This window comes from Amyelois transitella, chromosome 11 (assembly GCF_032362555.1).
Source record: "Amyelois transitella isolate CPQ chromosome 11, ilAmyTran1.1, whole genome shotgun sequence".
Classification (NCBI taxonomy): domain Eukaryota; kingdom Metazoa; phylum Arthropoda; class Insecta; order Lepidoptera; family Pyralidae; genus Amyelois; species Amyelois transitella.
Window position 1 is genome coordinate 9033072 of NC_083514.1, and position 19030 is coordinate 9052101.

The 19030-nt window shown below is 35.5% G+C and overlaps 2 protein-coding genes across 2 annotated transcripts in view; both read left to right on the top strand.

Moving 5' to 3' along the window:
* The window catches only part of LOC106136704 (SUMO-activating enzyme subunit 2), a 283092-nt gene that overhangs the window by 122972 nt on the left and 141090 nt on the right, over positions 1-19030 (top strand). The window lies entirely within an intron of this gene.
* The window catches only part of LOC106136709 (prolactin-releasing peptide receptor), a 36919-nt gene that overhangs the window by 12888 nt on the left and 5001 nt on the right, over positions 1-19030 (top strand). The window lies entirely within an intron of this gene.

Genomic DNA, 19030 nt, shown 5'->3' on the forward strand with positions numbered 1-19030 from the left:
CCAAATTTCAGCTGTCTACGACCAGTAGTTTCGACTGTGCGTTGTCTGTCAGTCAGTCACTCAGTAACGGAAGAGTTTTATATATATAGATAGAATCACGTCTTAATCACTTGCGGGGTATATAGAGTAGAGCAGAACAGTCTTGAAAAGACTAATAGGCCACGTTCAGCTATTTGGCTCTATGATAGAATTGTGATTCAAATAGTGATAGTTTGCTATTTCATCGCCTAAGATAATACATGTTTATTATAATCATACATAGTTGACTTTTGATAAAAAGAATATACTTATGCCATAAAAACATATTGACACAATAAGAAGACGCGCGGTTAATCAACCTCAAACCCAGGACTAAATAATCACAGCATATTATATTATACAGGTAACCTTTATAATATAGATCGTATAAATATATCCGTCAAATTGAAGATAAAAAAATCTGCACGTCAAAACATCGGTATCACATTGCATCTACATTTGTTAGTGCTGTCAATTGACAGACTATCATTCGATAACAACTTATCAGTTATCTACAACGAGGTCGGCAGATAAAAAACAAGATCTTGTTAAAATATTTAACACTGCCTACGGATTCGTTCTAAAAATCTGTCTAGTGGTTCTGTGCACAGATATCCGTTACGGGGTAGACCGCGCCAATAGTCTAGCAAAGACTAAAAAGCCACATTCAGCTGTATGATTTAATGATGGAATTGAGATTCAAATAGTGCCAAGTTGCTAGCCCATCGCCTAAATAAAAATCTCAAGTTTATAAGCCTATACCTTAGTCACATTTTACGACATGCATGGAAACGAGAGTGGTCTTATACAAAAGTGACGGAAACCACACGGCTTATCGACAGTAAAATCTCTTGTGAAACTACACTTAAGCTTGGATATTAAGTTAGCAACTTCATTAGTTACATTTCTAGACAGTTCTATAAATTAAATAACTTGAAGTTAAGTAGCACAGAGCTTTGAGTTCTGAAACTTTGGACAATTTGACATGTTTATTTTAAGATGATGCAGAAGCAGATTCTTTTATTTGATGGTTCTTGCCTTTTTAGTGTCCTCGCTGACCTGTTATATGCTACCGTCACACCTATTTCCCATTAGGGTAGACAGGGACTATAAATTTCCTGGGCAGTCAAGAAAAAACATAGTGTATACCAGCTGCTGCTTTTCCTGTGCTTAGATAAGAACTTAGGATTCTTCTTTTAGGCTGTCGCTATTTAAATTTCCATTCCATAATCAAAGCGATGTTTAGCTCTACGTGGCCTTTGAGTCTTTTCGAGACTTTTATCTCTGCCTACCCCGTAAGGGATAAAGACGTGACTACAGTTTTTGTTAGTCAATTCATGTTTTTGTTTATTCATTCCTCTTACATCAATTTTTCGTAGGTAAGGACTATATCTTTTTACTTGCCACGACTCTTACACACTTCTTTCGCTTCATCCTCATTCAGACTTCATGCAGACTCGACCGACTTACTGGTGAAGATTTATCTAATTTTAAAAGCGTAACAGTAAACATACATACATACATACATATAGTCACGTCTATATCCCTTACGGGGTAGACAGAGCCAATAGTCCCGAAAAGACTGAATGGCCACGTTCAGCTGCTCGGCTTAATGATGGAATTGAGATCCAAATAGTGACAGGTAGCTAGCCCATCGCCTAAAAAAAGAATCACAAGTATGTAAGCCTATCCCTTAATCGCCTTTTACGACATCCATGGGAAAGAAATGGAGTGGTCCTATTCTTTTTTTGTATTGGTGCCGGGAACCACACGGCACAGTAACAGTAAACATTCACATAAATCGGTTCATAATATCAATTCCGGACAAAGCCGCTGGCATAAGCTGTTTTGCAATACATCAAAAGCGTAAATATTGCAAGTAACTTTGAGTAAATCATTGCTAAAGTAGTTTCAAAGTCCGCAAGCTTTCGCCAACTTGCTGGCGGCATTCCGAATAAGCTCGTAAGGAAAGTTACAATTCCATGAAACAATGGAACTTTCGCAGAGAGAAAATACTTTAGTCTCGATATTAATTAGTAAACTGCTAGATATTAACTGTACATTAAAGAGACCGTGTGCCGTGTGGTTCACGGCACCAACAGAAAAAAGACCACTCCATCTCTTTCCCATGAATGTCGTAAAAGGCGGTCAAGGGATAGGCTTGTATACTTAGGCTAGCAACCTTGCACTATTTGAATCTCAATTCTTCCATTAAGTCAAACACTTGAACGTGGCCTTTCATTCTTTTCAAGACTATTGGCTCTGTCTACCCCGTAAGATATATAGACATGTCTATATGTATGTTTGTCAAATGAGAGTATGTAGTAGTAGAAGTAAGTTAGGTTAAAGAGTAAAAAAGATAGTGGCTAAAAATTTAAAGATTGAGATTGGCTGAGAATTAAATTCAAATGGTACCTAGTATATTAAAAGTTAGTTATTCTGGTAGAATAGAGATGTTAAAGCGGGTTCGCCATTACGGTTTCATGAAATTCTTTGGTACAGAATCGCAAACACAGGCGCTAGAAATTCAATTCCAGAGTCTTTTAAATTCGCCGCAATCGAAATTGGATACATTGGCGGCGAAGCATCCATTAAGCGGTGATAGTCTTTGTGCACTGGTGTATCGTGTGAAATCTCCTTTATTAATCAATCTTCCTTCTTCCTTTTAGCTTTAGTCCCGGTTGCATCCTCACCACTCTGGAGAGGAGCACGGGGTATGACTTTGACCATGGATCCTACATTGGGTGAGTCAGGTTTTTACACGAAGCCACTCCCGTCTTGCCTCCGCAACCTTTGCAGGTACTTAAACCTAACCCGTATTGGATCCATGGTTACACATCCAGTAGCCTGAATTTGCAGGTTACCTCACGATGTTTTCCCTCACCGTCAGAGCATCTGAAATTTATTAAATGTGCCGTGTGGTTCCCGGCACCAATACAAAAAAGAATAGGACCACTCCATCTCTTTCCCATGGACGTCGTAAAAGGCGACTAAGGGATAGGCTTACAAACTTGGGATTCTTTTTTAGGAAAGTGCTAGCAACCTGTCACTATTTGAATCTTAATTCTATCATTAAGCCAAATAGCTGAACGAGGCCATTCAGTCTTTTCAAGACTGTTGGTTTTGTCTACCCCGCAAGGGATAAAGACGTGACCATATGTCACTTTGAAAATAGTCATTGGTGGTTGGGATTTGAACCTGTGCCTTTCTGCGAATAGCATTTTAACCAGACATCTTACCGTTTCGACCACTGACGCTCTTTTTTAATCAATCTGTATCATCAATTAATATACCTACATGGTGAGCGTCAGTTATCGACCTGTTAGGCCTGGTTTTCACCAACTCGATATTTCGCCAGGGACTTGATTTTACAACATACTAAGGTTCGTGTTGAAACCTGACTCACTCAATGCAGGAGTCGAAGGCATGCCCCGGGCTTCTCTCCAGAGTAATGAGGATGCAACCGGGACTAAAGCTTTGAAGACTTTTTGCACAAGAAAGGGGTTTTCGAAATTCAACCTATGTAGGGGTAATAAAAGGGGATGAAAATAAAGAAGTAAACCCGCTCAACTTGAAATTTGGACATGTATTAATTGTTACATACATACATACATATAATCATGTCTATATCCCTTGCGGAGTAGACAACAGTCTTGTAAAGACTGATAGGCCACGTTCATCTATTTGGCTTTAAGTTAGAATTGAGAATCAAATAGTGACAGGTTGCTAGCCCATCGCAATCCCAAGTATGTAAGCCTATCCCTTAGTCGCCTTTTACGACATCCATGGGAAAGAGATGGAGTGGTCCCATTCTTTTTTGTATTGGTGCCGGGAACCACACGGTATTAATTGTTCAAAAATATTACTTGTGGATTTCATAATTCTTTTTCCATTGTTTTTTTATTTTTTTATTAATTGAAAGTACAGACAAAACTTATCATCATTAACAGTAGTATTTTCTCATAGACACGATATAATGTTTAAATGCATTCGTTGCACATTTTTAATATTCCGACATACGCCTCGTTATTGAAAGTAGCACACTAAAGTATAATCGTAACGCGTTAGGAATATGAAATTCAAGATATAAAAGAATTTCTCACGGAAACTCATAAAAAGAGTATTCTAAAGGTTGTACATATATACTTCGTACAAACATGTCTTTATCCCTTGCGAGGTAGACAGAGCCAACAGTATTGGAAAGACTGTAACACCACCTTCAGCTGTATGACTTGATGATGGAATTGAGATTCAAATAGAGTTAAAATTCAATGACAGGTTATTAGTTCATCGTCATATTTATTAGCTTTTGCCTTGGGCAACATTTAAAATCTGCGTGAGAAGAGAATAAGCTGGCATCACCAGTTTGGAAGCTTAAAGGCGTCTAAAAGTCGTGCCGTTTGATTTCAGTCACATAAAAATAAGACCACTACTTCTATTTTTAAAGAAGAATTCTAGAAAAAAAAATTGTTTGTTGGCAATCTGTTCAGAGAAAAATTATTAATTGTTTGTTATTATATATTTTCAACAATAACTTCTTCTCTTCGTTATTTCGTTACCTACGAGTATATTAGACAAATCGTTTAATGAAAACTTTTAAAAAATTTATCATTTAATTAAGATTATTTTTACGCTGAACACAGTATAAATAACATACAAAATATTTCGTAAAGGTTATCAAAGTCAGGAAGTAATTAAACAAAACCTTTCGTTTTAATTCGAACGGCAATTTAAGTAATGTTGAAAATTTTACCTCATATTATCTCAAAAAGGGTTGAATGCGGTTTTGTGGGTACAGTCAAAGCATATCAAAGTTACCCTAATGGAACTCTATGACACGGTAATAGCGTCGAGTTTACAGTAAATTTGAGAAGGTTAATGTGCTGTTGACTGTACCATGAAACCGTTTGAATTAAATATGCATTATGATCAGCCAATGCTTGCGACTTCGACCACGTGTACCTTGTTATTTAAAAGTAGGTTTTCTTTATTTTCTCGTATGTCATTTTGTACCCAAAACCCGTTGAAATTCAGGGATGAAAAATACCAATTAAGATACTAAGTAAGATACCAATTAAAAATTAAAAGGTTAGTCTAAGAAGTGTACCCTAAACTGGCGAGTTTGTATGAAAAGAGTTAAAAATGTGAATAAAGTACAAGGAATATCTAATAAAGAATCGTGGAAAGATATATTCTCTCTATACTTACCACTTACTATGAAAAAAGTGATTTTGTGTATGTAGGTCTATCAGTCAAAGTGAGCATTATCACATTATGGTTTATGTAATATAGTGTCCGAACATCTCTAACTTATCACAACGTTATCTTATACATAGCCTGTTTAAAAATAATTAAATACATGCATAAAGTACAATCGAATCGAAAAAATATATATAGCAATTTCAAATTACGTGAAAGTTACCGTGTGGTTCTCGGCACCAATACCAAAAAATGGATAGGACCACTCCATCCCTTTCCCATGGATGTCGTAAAAGGCGGCTAAGGGATAGGCTTACAAACTTGGGATTTGGATTTGGGTTCACGTTATTTGGCTTAACAATAGAATTGAGATTCATATAGTGACAGGTTGCTAGCCTTTATAAAGTGACCTTAGATGATACTTACATCTAGTATAAATAAGAAAATCAAGAATTCTATAGATTATGCTGATATAAATTCCATTTCACCTTTGGTTTGTCGTCCTTTTGTATTTACTCGCAGTATCATGTAGTATTAATTTTTATCTCGCTAAAGATTATGAAGACTTTAGATTTCACGGGGAAAGATATAATTAGGAAAGAATTAACAATGCAAATAATGATGACGTAGAGTTGTGTGCTATCAGTGAGCCTTTAATACTTTTACCATTTGGCGTTTCGGTAAAAATTATGAAACTGCAAGTTTTCTTTAGTAGTAATAAGTAATAACACACTCCGCTAGTAATGAAACAACAGCTACGAGTATTAGTTATCGTTTACTGAATGACACCTGTCTTTACAAGTTGCTTGTCTAACAACTTACATATTATCACGTACATATCCTTAGCGGGGTAAACAGAACCATCAGTCTACGAAAAACCAATAGGCCACGTTCAGCTGTTTGGCTTAATGATAGAAATGAGATTCAAATAGTGATAGATTGCTAGCCTATCGCCTGAAAGAAGAATCCCAAGTATATAAGCCTATCCCTTAGTCGTCGCCATATAGAGTGGTTTTATCCTAAAGTACCGGAAACCACACGGCAAATTTTATAATAATTTAGGATGTTTATAATAAAAAGGACATTCACTGACTGTATGACTGATAATTCAACGTACAAGCCTAAACCTCTGGATCTAAAGATTAAAAAATTATAGTGTAGATTCTGTAAATGTTCTAAGAATGCCCTAATACAGGATTGCGAACCAAAAATTTACGCGATCTTTTTTCGTTTCACCACTTTTGGAGCGCACCTAATGCTTATGTTAAGATTTATAATGTAACTAGCTTTCCGCCCGCGGCTTCGCCCACGTGTAATTCGGTTATATATAGCGTTTTTTAATGATCTCGACAGGGTTTTTTCTTCCACAGGCTGAAATCTTGTTACAACTGGAATTAAAAATCAAAATATTTGTAGTGTGTAATATGTAGTTTCGCGTATGTCCGCTAGGGGCGCTGCTAAAATTACACGATAAATTAAAATATTTTACGCTACCTAGCTAAATGACGGTAACGAAACCATAGCGCGATCTATCTCGATGCCAACGCCATCTATCGAGCATCGAGACAACTCGTGATAGTTAATAGAAAATAAAATTCGGGTGTTTTATTTATGCATACCGATTACGCCGAGATTTATGGACCGATTTACGTGATTCTTTTTTTGTTCGGTAGAGTATACTTTCAAGTTGGTCCCGTTGTTACCTAGTCAGGATCTGATGATGGTATTCCAGGGAAATCAAGGGCAAACCTCAAATTTACAGGCAATTACATTTTTGACAATTTCATAGATCTGTTTAAGTATTTGCGTCTGATAGTCATCATCCCATGTGAATGAGCTGATGATGGAAGGTACAACTCCTCAACGGTTAGGAGTTGAAAGAAAATTCTTACGAAGTTATACCTACGTACATGTGAGGCTATTAGGTTGACCTGATAATAAAAAGTAAATCTCATTAACGTTAAGAATTTAGGTGAAAATGGATGCGGACAAATTTCGTCTCTTCACTTGTTTCCTTTTAGCTGTTTATATGGGTAGTGTTAACACAAAATAGGGATTTAAAGGCGTGATGTTATTAATGTTATGCATGTATGTACATAATTATGTATGTTAAAGAGACGACTGAAAGTTGTCATACAAAGTCTTTTTTTTTAAGGATGGGAAATCATCAAATGACCTCTCCCGCTCTGGGTGGAACGGAAGGGAGTGTCAGACTTTTACTGACTAAAACCCACCTCGTTCCTTCAGTTGCCCTTTGCGTTCCGGGGCCACGGTATCTCGTTAGAACTTTCCCGCAGCCCCGGCTCAGTTTATCCCGTTTCCCCCCCTTGGGGGTTGACATTTCAAAAATCCCTTCTTAGTGCTCACTTATGTTACTAAAGGAACCTCTGTTCAAAATCTCAGACTCCTATACCGAGCGGTTTCGGCTGTGCGTTAATAAATCAGTCACCCAATCGCACCCCCTAAATCACGATTGGAGGGTAGTTTGAAAAAACTTATAATGTCAAACATATTTACTTGCCTATGTACGTGTTCATGCCAAGTTTCAAGTTTATAAACCCAAGGAATAAGATTTTTCATAGAAACGTTTTTACCCCTTTTCCCCCCTTGGGGGTTGAATTTCCAAAAATCCTTTCTTAGTGCTCCCCTACATATCCCAAGGAACCTACATTCCAAATTTCAGCTGTCTACAACCAGTAGTTTCGACTGTGCGTTGTCTGTCAGTCAGTCACTCAGTAACGGAAGAGTTTTATATATATAGATTATTATATGTAAATAATCTTTTTTATAAAAGGTTTGAGTGCATTTGGTGAAGCACAAATAATGCCTATTCACTCTTACCTTAAAAATCCCCAAGTTAAACTTAAGACTTGTGTTATCTGTAAAATACAACATTTTCAGACACAAACTCCATACCATATTTGTGTTAAAATTATAAACAACTTGAACTCAAACTAGGAAAATAATTAATGAACGTTGAGTTCGTAATAACCTCAAAACAATGTTGTTGGCGAAGGAAACTTGTTTTCAACTGTATTATCTACCTTTGTATCGTGTATAGGTAACCCAATTACCACATAACATAAATTTCGTCTAACGTGCAGTTCAGGAACATGTATGTCCGCAACGATATTTTTGAAACATAGTTTTAAGGATCTAGCGTCTTTAACGAAATTCAACATTAGTTTATTAAATCTAAGGATGATTGTAATGGCGATTAAGGAATGGGCTCATAAACTTGGGATTCTTCTTTTAGGCGATGGACTAGCAACCTGTCACTCTTTGAATCTGAATTCTAACATTTAGCCAAACAGATGAACGTGGCATATCAGTCTTTACAAGACTGTTCGCTCTGTCTACCCCGCAAGGAATATTTACGTGATAATATGTATGTATGTAATGTATGGATTATTGAAGAAATTTAATATATTTTTATGTAAGTGTACGCTTACAAATATACATACATAAAATCACGCCTCTTTCCTGGAGGGGTAGGCACAGACTACCTCTTTCCACTTGCTACGATCTCTGCGTATTTCCTTCGCTTCATCCACATTCATAACTCTCTTCATGCAAGCTCGGCGGTTTCGGGTACTTTTGACCTGACCCTTTACCAGGACGATTTATTTACATATATATATGGGACAAATTAGGTGCACAGATTGAGTGCCTGAAAGTAAGCTTCAGATTTGTCTTATGGGTTACTACCTCGACGATCGTTTGTTTGTTTGTTTGTAATATCTTTAATGCACAAAAATTTACACAGTTACAACAAATAGTACAGTAATCTTGGTAGTAATCTTATTGAACTCCAAATCAACTTGGGGAGAAAATACTTTTATGTATGTATTTATCTTTGTAACACTTACTTCCGAACCGCTTATCTGTTGTTGATGAAATTTAAAAAGTATTTTGCATCTATGTATAATAACAAAGTTTGTTAAAAAAAATTGTTCGCAAGCTCTCAGTTCGGACAATTAGTATTTTAAAATTTAACTTTTTAAAAATAAACAATTCTTCATGGCACGAAAATATTTTTCCAAGATTGCAACATTGATCATAATGTTATTTGACGCGAGTTCCAAAAACAGTTTCCTCTTGCGTCAAATTGTTTCAAATTTAGATGAGATGAGACACCATCATTCAACCCACTCAATTGTTTGAAAATAGTTTGTTAGCACATCTTTTAGTTAATATTAATTATCTTTCTCATCTTTGCACCCAGTTGCACCTTCCGCTACATTCCTTCGGGGCCTAGGGTCCATACATACATATATTCACTTGTCTATATCCCTTGCGGGCTTGATAAGACTGATAGGCCACGTTCAGCTATTTGGCTTTAAGATAGAATTGGGATTCAAATAGTGACAGGTTGCTAACTCATCGCCTAAAAGAAGAATGCCAAGTTTATAAGCCTACCTCTTAGTCGCCTTTTACGACATCCATGGGAGAGAGTTGGAGAGCCTAGGGTCGCTTTTCGACATTTTTCCTTTCATTTTGTCCGGTTCGCAGTGTTTTCTATTTCAAGAACATTGGCACTTATATCATCTATCGCGACGTCAAGCCAGGATCTTTCCGGCTTGCCCCTTCTACCTGGACCCGGCGGAGGTGGCCAGACATCTGTTCCCCAAGCAATTATCTGGAAGGCTTTCGCAAGACGTGGTCGTACCAGCGTAGGAAACTCTCTTGCGTTGTGTAGTGACAAAGCACACAGCTCTCTCACGGTCATAGACAGCGCTTTAATTAATTATAAGTACATAAAATCACGCTTTTTTTTCCTGGAGGGGTAGGCAGAGACTACATCTTTCAACTACCCGTGATTCTGGCTTCTTATTTCGCTTGACAATTTATATTCCTAAGTGCACGCGACGTTTTAAGTTAAATTATGTTAAAATGAAAAAAATGTAAAATTGATTCCGTGAAGTACTCCAGTAAATGAAAAGGCGAGAAAGGTTTGGAAAAAAGAATATCAAAATTTCAAGGAACAAAAGACTGAGTAATTAAAATTCTGAAAGTTCAAATTGATTACTGACGCCCCAGAGATCTTTCTAATTGGATTTGAGATTACACGAAAAAAATATTTACGCGATTGTACGAGTGGCTTCTGAATGAAAAAGTTAAATATTTTATTTTTACTATACTAGCTGTCCCGTAACGTTGTTTTGCCTTATAAATAATTTAATAAATGTTAAGAGTGGACAACCCTTATCACTAAGGGGTATGACAAATAGATGTTGGCCGATTCTCAGTATCCTATTCAATATGCTCACAAATTTTCATTAGAATCGGTCAAGCCGTTTCGGAGGAGTACGAAAACGAACATTGTGACTCGAGAATTTTAAATATAAGTAGGACATTTCTGAAAAAAAAACCGGTACTCTTGTCCGATAATTCAACGGACAACCCAAATTACTGGGTCTAGGGAGACAGTAAAAATAAGTTAATAACATGATAAAGTACATACAATTAAATTCATAACGTCATTTTTTTTATTTTAATATTGACACCTTAGGTTCATTCAAAATAGGATGACAAAGTGTATTTAAAAAAACAAAATTATTTAATAATACCTTTTATTAAGACATCATTTACCATAAATTTCATTTTCTTATAAACGTAATAATTGAGTTAGATGCCAAACAAATAAAGTTCATAATGCGAACAAAATATTAAGCTGTGACGTCACAATTAAGTATCATTTTGTTAGAGACTTTTCGGACTTGGTCAAATAATGTGTTATATCTCTATATATTCGTTGTATCTCAGGCAGTTTGTTTTTTTTTTGTTTATTCATGCGATTATTTTACCAACGTTTTAGATGTTAAGGAACTATATTAATAAAACAATAATTAATCATCATGCCAATATAATTTTGTGAGTGTATTTTTTACAATGTAATCATGTAAACAGCGGTGACCCTAATAAAAAAATTTACATTTATTTTTCTTTTTAAGCAAGTACTCTTTATGTCCATAACACTCTGCACACATACATACAATAATTTCTCAATAAAAAATATGGACCAGTTTTATTGCCTCACAAAAGAATATAAATTGCCCTAGACAGCAGTGCCAGCGTGATATATATTTGAATGAAAGGAGCTAAAGATCTCATTGAAATACAATATTCAGTAATTGAACTGTCAATTATTCTCTACTTACCTTAACAAAGGTTTCGACTCTTGATACAAAGAAGATGTTTTTTGTAGAATCTGAAGCTACTACTGTAACGTAAAATTAGATCTTCACCTGTTTTTATATTATTACTAGCTATCCCGGCAAACGTTGTTTTGCCATATAAATAATTTTTAAGTAATTTCTAGTTAAAAAAAAATGTTAAGGGTGGATCCTTATCACTTAGGGGTATAAAAATTGATGTTGACCTACTCAATATGCTCACAAATGAAGCTCAAGATTGTAGTAGTCAATACAAGTCAATCAAGGGAAACATGCCCTTTCAGTCTGTCTACGTACCGTCTCAAATTGTATACTTAGGTAAGCTTTGAAGAGAAATCTAAAACTACATACATACATACATATAGTCACGTCTATATCCGTTGAGTTGTGACCTTTTTGTATTGCTGCAACTCACACCCTAATTAATTTGTATTTCATATGAAATTGTTAATTGTGTGTAGCAAATCAAATAATACTATCTATCTATCCCTTGCGGGGTAGACAGACCCGACAGTCTTGAAAAAACTTATAGGCCACGTTCAGCTTGGCTTGATGATAGAATTGAGATTCAAATAGTGACAGATTGCTAGCCCATCGCCTAAAAGAAGAATCCCAAGTTTATAAGCCTATCCTTTAATCGCCTTTAAAAAAAATATTTATATCAATTATTATGTACCTTCCATAAAATGAGTATAAACTCATCTTTATTATTAACATTCAAATAAACGTCAAAACCTTTTAAAGACTTAGCATCAAAAACCCTTTACGGAAGTGCTTAAAACAAGGGAAAATATCAAAGAAATGTACAGCCGCCAGGGAAAAAAAAAGCATTAATAAAATATCTCAGTTCAATTTCCGTGAACGACAAAATACTAGCATTAAAAAAATATTTATAAAGCAGAGCTGATTGAAAGAGTTGATAAGAATAGAATTCACAGAACATAATATTCAGAAATTTTGTTGTTATCAAAGAAAAACGTAGTCTCTCATCTCAAGTTACTCAATTTATTAATTGACCTATCTGAGGGAAAGACTATGTAATTAAATCTGAATAATGTATTGTTTTTTAGGCGATAGCCCAATAATCTACTAACCTCAAAATATAATTTCCACTATAAAGCCGCCCAACTTAATGTGGCATTCGAGTCTTAATAATAATAATAAATACATATTATCACGTCTTTATCCCTTACGGAGAAGGCAAAGCGAACATGCTCGAAAAGACTCAAAGACCACGTTTGCTGTATGGCATTGAGATTCAAAAAGTGACAGGATGCCCATTGCCTAAAAACGAATTTTAACTTAAATCCTTTAAATAAAAACAGCATTGTAATGATAACCAATCCTTCCCCTAGCAACGCGATACGCTATTGAATTAAATATACATAAGAAAAAATGTGAAGGGTACATTTGCTAAGAGAGATGTTACATTTTTTTGTTAATTTCCTATTCAGTTCACCCGAACGACCTCCAAGTTAAAGCAAAAGGGTCGCTATTCACTCTTTTGAGTGCCATTTTATTCAACTAAAGGCCATTTTGAAACATTCGTTACTTTTTTTAACAAGTCGAGGTCATAAACATCCATACATAATACACGTGTTTGTTTGTGATTTGGTAGTAGTAAAGTTTGAATGTAATTTTGGTAAAAGTTGAATAGAGACCGTAGTCTGAATGGGATATAATCGTTTATAATAATAACTAGCTGCGCCCCGGGGCATCACTCGCGTTGAATTTCGATATAAAAGGTCCCTATAAGTTATTTCAGGTTATATATTCTCCATGTATTAAATTACATAAAAATCCGTTCAGAGTAAAAAAAAATTAAACATGAAAAGATTAATAAACACGCACACATCCTTACAAACTTTCGCATATAAAATATTAACTAGCTTTTACCCGCAGATTAGCCCGGGCGAATTTAGCGCCACTTACACGCGCGAATTTGGGGCTTACTAACCTACAAAAGTATTAAGGTTTTTTTGTAAATCCCACGGGAGTTAGAGTTTACATTAGTACCCTATGTCATATTCAATAGATAACGCGTAAAGAGACAAGAAACAAACCTAATTTTATAATTAAATAATATTAGTTTGGATTAGAATAGGAAAGTTTGGCAGAATTAAATAATATTAGTTTGAATTGGAATATAATAGTTTGCCAGCTTTAAAAGGTAGATTCATGTAGCTCAATGGCATAATAAGGGAGATATCTCTATAGGCGCGATCAACCCACTTATAGTATTTAGGAGCCCTTCATAATGGTTTTGACCCCATGAATATCCTTCAAATGACCTCATCCCTCTGGGCTCGTGATCATTTTTAATGTCAGTATACCTATAATAATAACAATTTAGACACGACGTAGAATGAATTTTTATTGTTGCTTCTGTAATCTAAGGGGCACTGTAGTGGCCCCGCCAAGACCAGCCAAGCGAAGCGCAAAGGCACTACCCACCTTTTCTCGAAATGTTTCGCTGTTTTTAAACTTGCGTTACTTAATGGTTTGGATGATGCTTAATAGTGAAATATATCAAGATAAAAATAACAAAGTGTGAATGTTACAGCTTTTATAACAAAGATATCGTTACTGACAAGGACTCACTCATTAAATGTTAGAATTGTTGGGGTAGGTGCTTTCTGGAACTGAAATTTTTGAACTTAATTAAAATATGTTTAGACGTGGTCAGATCTCATGTAGAGCCAAGACTGTTGATCTATGCGTGCTTTCTTTACAAGATTTTACTTCAGAAAGTGTAGTGTAGCACGTGTAGATTAGATGGCATATATTCCTGAGAGCTTGGCTTTATATGAGATCTGATAACTTTTTTATTTGGGTAAAATAATTCGTCTTGGCAATTTTTTTTTTTTTTGTTGAAAATATTTTTGGTGGGATTATATATTCCATTTTCCTAAAACGACAACAAGCTAGCAGAAAAACCGAAAAAATACAATAACTCACAACAATTGCCCATAAAATACGGCAAAACGTGAAAATTGCAAACACAATTCGTACTAACTTACCCTTTTTTATTACATTTTAAATAGAAAATTGTACAATTGGAGCTGTGATTAAAATTAACCCAAGTTCAAACCTCGAGTTTATAAAGACCCTCTTATTTAAGGCTAAGGAGCAATTTACCTTCATTACAATATTTTGAGAAAAATGACCTTTTCTGGTAGTAATTTCAGACGAATCTTACCAAGTAGTAATAAGGTATATTTTGGCAAAACAAATCGCTTTCTCGACATAATTTCGCCTATTGTTTCCATTTTCGGCAAAATAGATCCGGTCCAATATGGCAAAGGAAATTTAAAGGGATCATTTTAATTATACGTCCTTTGCTGGCTGCTTAAATGGATATACACAAAATTATGCAGATCCCTTTACAAATAACTATTTATTTCATCTATATTGTAGCATTTGTTTTAATAATTAGACGTTGCTTCAATTCTGGTCAAAAGTATGATGCGCCTGGGTCTTGGATGTTTATCTAGATAAGTTAGTATCACGTAACACAAGTGTCGAACTTACTTAAAAACTAACGTAATGTGTGTAATTTGTCCCGTTTTAAAAAAGACATAGACTAAAAAACTTGGATTATAGCTAAATTCAACCACGGCTAAGAAATCTGGCACTGTCAATCATAATTTCTTTTGTTACCTCATTACTTATTAATTAAATAGCTCGTTGTCCTCAGGCGGCTACTTGCTGGGTCTCGTGTCACCAGCTCACTTAAAAATTTGTAAAACTAGTCCGATAAAGATTGTCGATATTCTATGAATTTTTAAAATATCTCACATCATCCTTACCTGCGGCGTTTTACCTAAACATCACAAGTTGACTCTTTCTATCCCATAAGAGTTAAGTGCAATACAAAAAAGAATAGGACCACTCCATCTCTTTCACATGGATGTCGTAAAAGGCGACTAAGGGATAGGTTTACAAACTTGGGATTCTTTTTTAGGCGATGTGTTAGCACTATCACCTGTCACTATTTGAATCTCAATTCTATCATTACGCGAAATAGGTGAATGCGGCCATTCGGTCTTTTCAAGACTGTTGGCTCTGTCTACCCCGCAAGGGATATAGACGTGACCATATGTATGTATGTATGTGCTTTTTGAGTCCTTCCTTACAAAGACCTGTTCAAAATTGCCTTTTTATGCTAATTAAACTCCATTGCCTTCACAGAATGTTGATATTTGTCTTCCGCCAATTGATTCAAAATAATTATAAAACCCACGTCGCAAACAAACGTATTGTACATATACTTACCTATAATTAAATATTTCGTATGATTTTAGTTAATATGTACAAGGTATAAAATTATAATAATAGCAATAATTTAATTAATTAATAAAAATTGTAATAACTTATTTATAAATAATTAAAAAAAAAACAGATATTAAACGCGCACGTAACGTACCTTTATTTTATCTAGGACGTTTGGAGATTTAATACAATGATCTTCCTTTAGTTTTATAAATTGGATTCTTCTTTTAGGCGATGGGTTAGCAACCTGTCACGTTTTGAATCTCAATTCTATCATTAAGCTAAATAGCTGAACGTGGCCATTCAGTCTTTTCAAGAAATTTGGCTCTGTCTGCCCCGCAAGGGATATTGACGTGAAGATATGTATGTCGTATAATCGATAATTTAAAATTTTGTTTTATTATTTACAACTGGTTATTATATATGTTTTTGGGTAAATTATGGAATTTTCGCTAGCGACTAAAGAAAGCAAAACACATAATAGCTGTTCTTGCTACAAAGAACCCAATAACGCTGTACATTTTACACAACCGTTTCAAGAAATCGTTTTCCTTGAAACAATATTTCGTTTATTAAATCGCTACCGACAATATATGGGAAAAACGTGTTCGCATTTTATACGTGTAACGTTATACAATTTCAGTGTTTTAAAGATTTTAACAAGAGCGCCGATGGTCGAGTGGTTAATATATCCGATGTGAAAGAGTACGTGTTTAAACTCTTCAGCTTTATAATATTAGTATAGATGTACGAAAATTGATAAATTGTGAAGGCGTGGAAGGGATGGAGTGGTCTTATTCTTTTTTTATAATTGCCAGGAACCACACGGCACCAAGGTAATTACTAGTCAAGGGTGTGGGTAAACATCGTGAGGAAACCTGCACATCTAGACAGATTTAATCATACCATCCAAAAAGGGTAAGTTCCTTGGCAAGGTTGCGGAGGTCAGATGAGAGTCGCTCATCTGATATGAGTCATCATATCAGATATGAGTCATCATATCACTCACTACTTACCAACCTGACAGTCAGACCTTCCTATACATTTTATTAGTCTTGTCCAACCAAACTGAACATATGGTAGGCTACTATCTTATCATCAATAATGTTTGTACACGAAGCCAAATGGTACAAGCCTTTTATTGCACTAAATAATCCGAACGATATGCAGTGACGTCATTGCATATTATACACATTACGATTTCGAGTTTTATTGCCCCGCGATAAAAATGATAATGCCTTGATAAGAGTTTGGGGTGGGAGAGTGCATTAGGAAGATATAGAAATACCTACAAGGTTGCTTTGCGTATTCGATTTATTGAATTGTAATTTGAATTGCCTACACTTTTTGAAATAAGGTGCCGTGTGGTTTCCGGTACAAATATAAGAGGTCGTTTAAAAATGAACTGATTATAATATGTAATATATTTAAACGAGCAATTCTTGTATATTTTCATGAAAGTTACAGATTAGGGGCTTTTAGGCTCAAGGAATCGATTTATCAAGGTCCTAGGTTCGAGAAAAGCTCGGTTCCCAAGATATATAAACATTTTAAAAACCGCGTTTTAAGAAACTATATCAGCGCCATCTCTGGAGCAAAGCTCGGTAAACCGGGTACTAATATATTAACGTCCATATAATATGTACGTCCCTTGCGAGGTAGACAGAGACTACAGTTTTGAAAAATTTAAAGGCCACATTCAGCTGTTTGGCTTATCATTCCTACAAACGTAGTTATTCTAGAAATCTTATGAACAAGTACGCTCGGAAGCACGATCCGATACATTGTAATACCTGGCGTATTCGTCCATTTGCGAGGCGGAATTCAATATTACAAATTCCAATATCTGGACCATTTTGTGCGACCGAAATGACGTAGAACAGTTTTGAGTGATGTAGAATATTATTCTGAATAATGTTTGAATATTTCGAGAGTTTCACTCCAATGATATTGGACACGTGAAATCTGAATCTTCTTTACCTCTGCTTCTGTATTCTCATTCTCTCAATAACCTCTACATCCTCACTCTGGAGAGGAGACCGGGATATGCCTTTCACCATGGATCCTGGATTGGGTGGCTCAGGTTTTAACATGAAGCGACTCCCGTCTGACCTCCGCAACCTTTGCAGGGGAACCTAACCTGCTTATATCGATCATGGTTACACATCCAGTTGTCTGAATGCAGGTTTCCTCTCGATGTTTTTCCCTCACCGTAAGAGCTTCGGTTAGTATTCAAAATAATGTACATTTTTGGGGTGAGATTCGAACCTGTGCCTGTACCACACGTATATTAACCAACCACCTTACCCAATCGACCACCGAAACGAAATACATATATGTTTTTTTTACGCGGACAAAGCTACAGGCGTAATCTAGTTCTATTTCAGAGTTAAAATAAAACTCTTCGGTTTTTACTCTATCGGTTAGTTTTAAGGGTCAAATTTAAATAGTCACGTTGCCGCCACTGGATTGGGCTAATTGGGCTAAACGGAAAAAAGAGCAAACTGAGAATTGCTTCTTTTTTCTTTGTTAGATAAACAAATGATGCATTTTTATTCTAATGACAGCAGTATCTACCTTGGTGGCTAGACTGTAAATATTATAATTTCTTTATTTTTCTTGGTAGCGTACTTTATGTTATCACCCGATTAGTTTATTGCATTACACGCATGAACATATAGTCACGTCTACATACGTCGATATACGTCTTAATCAACCGGTCAACCTTAAAAAATAGTAAAATCTCGTGTAAGTAGTAATATTACAAAGGCACATCATTAAACCGATCACTTTAGTACATAATTTTCTACCAAGTCCGTTCTTTGAGCAAGAAAATCGGATGTTACTGGAAATACGCTTTGATGAAAGAGAGTGAATAAAATTGTGAATTTCGTTTCGGGGAAACAGCGTATTTGTTACGATTTCATTACACGTTGGCACGATTAGCATGCGCCACGAGTTTGTTCATATTTATTGTATTGATATACTCATTATCACTCACAATTACATAATCTGATAAAAGAACGTTTTTTTACTCAATATTTCGTAATCTTTGGTAATTTTCTATGTTTTGTAAAATTACATTTATTTATGAATTTTAAATACTTTTGTGGCGTTAAAGCAAAACGGGAACCACTACGACTTTATTAGGACTAGTTTTACAATTTTTAAGAGGGCGTAGGTTTAGCTATAGACACGAGATCCAGTAGCTGCCTTAGGATAGCGAGCTACGATGAGGGCTGAAGTAGACCAAAGGTGGAGGTCTTTGGTGCGCGCGCGCTTATAAGAGGTCCCCAAGCGGTGAAGAGAAAAATGCATTCATATGACGTGATCCAATTAAAAAACAGGCTCCATTATCATCAATT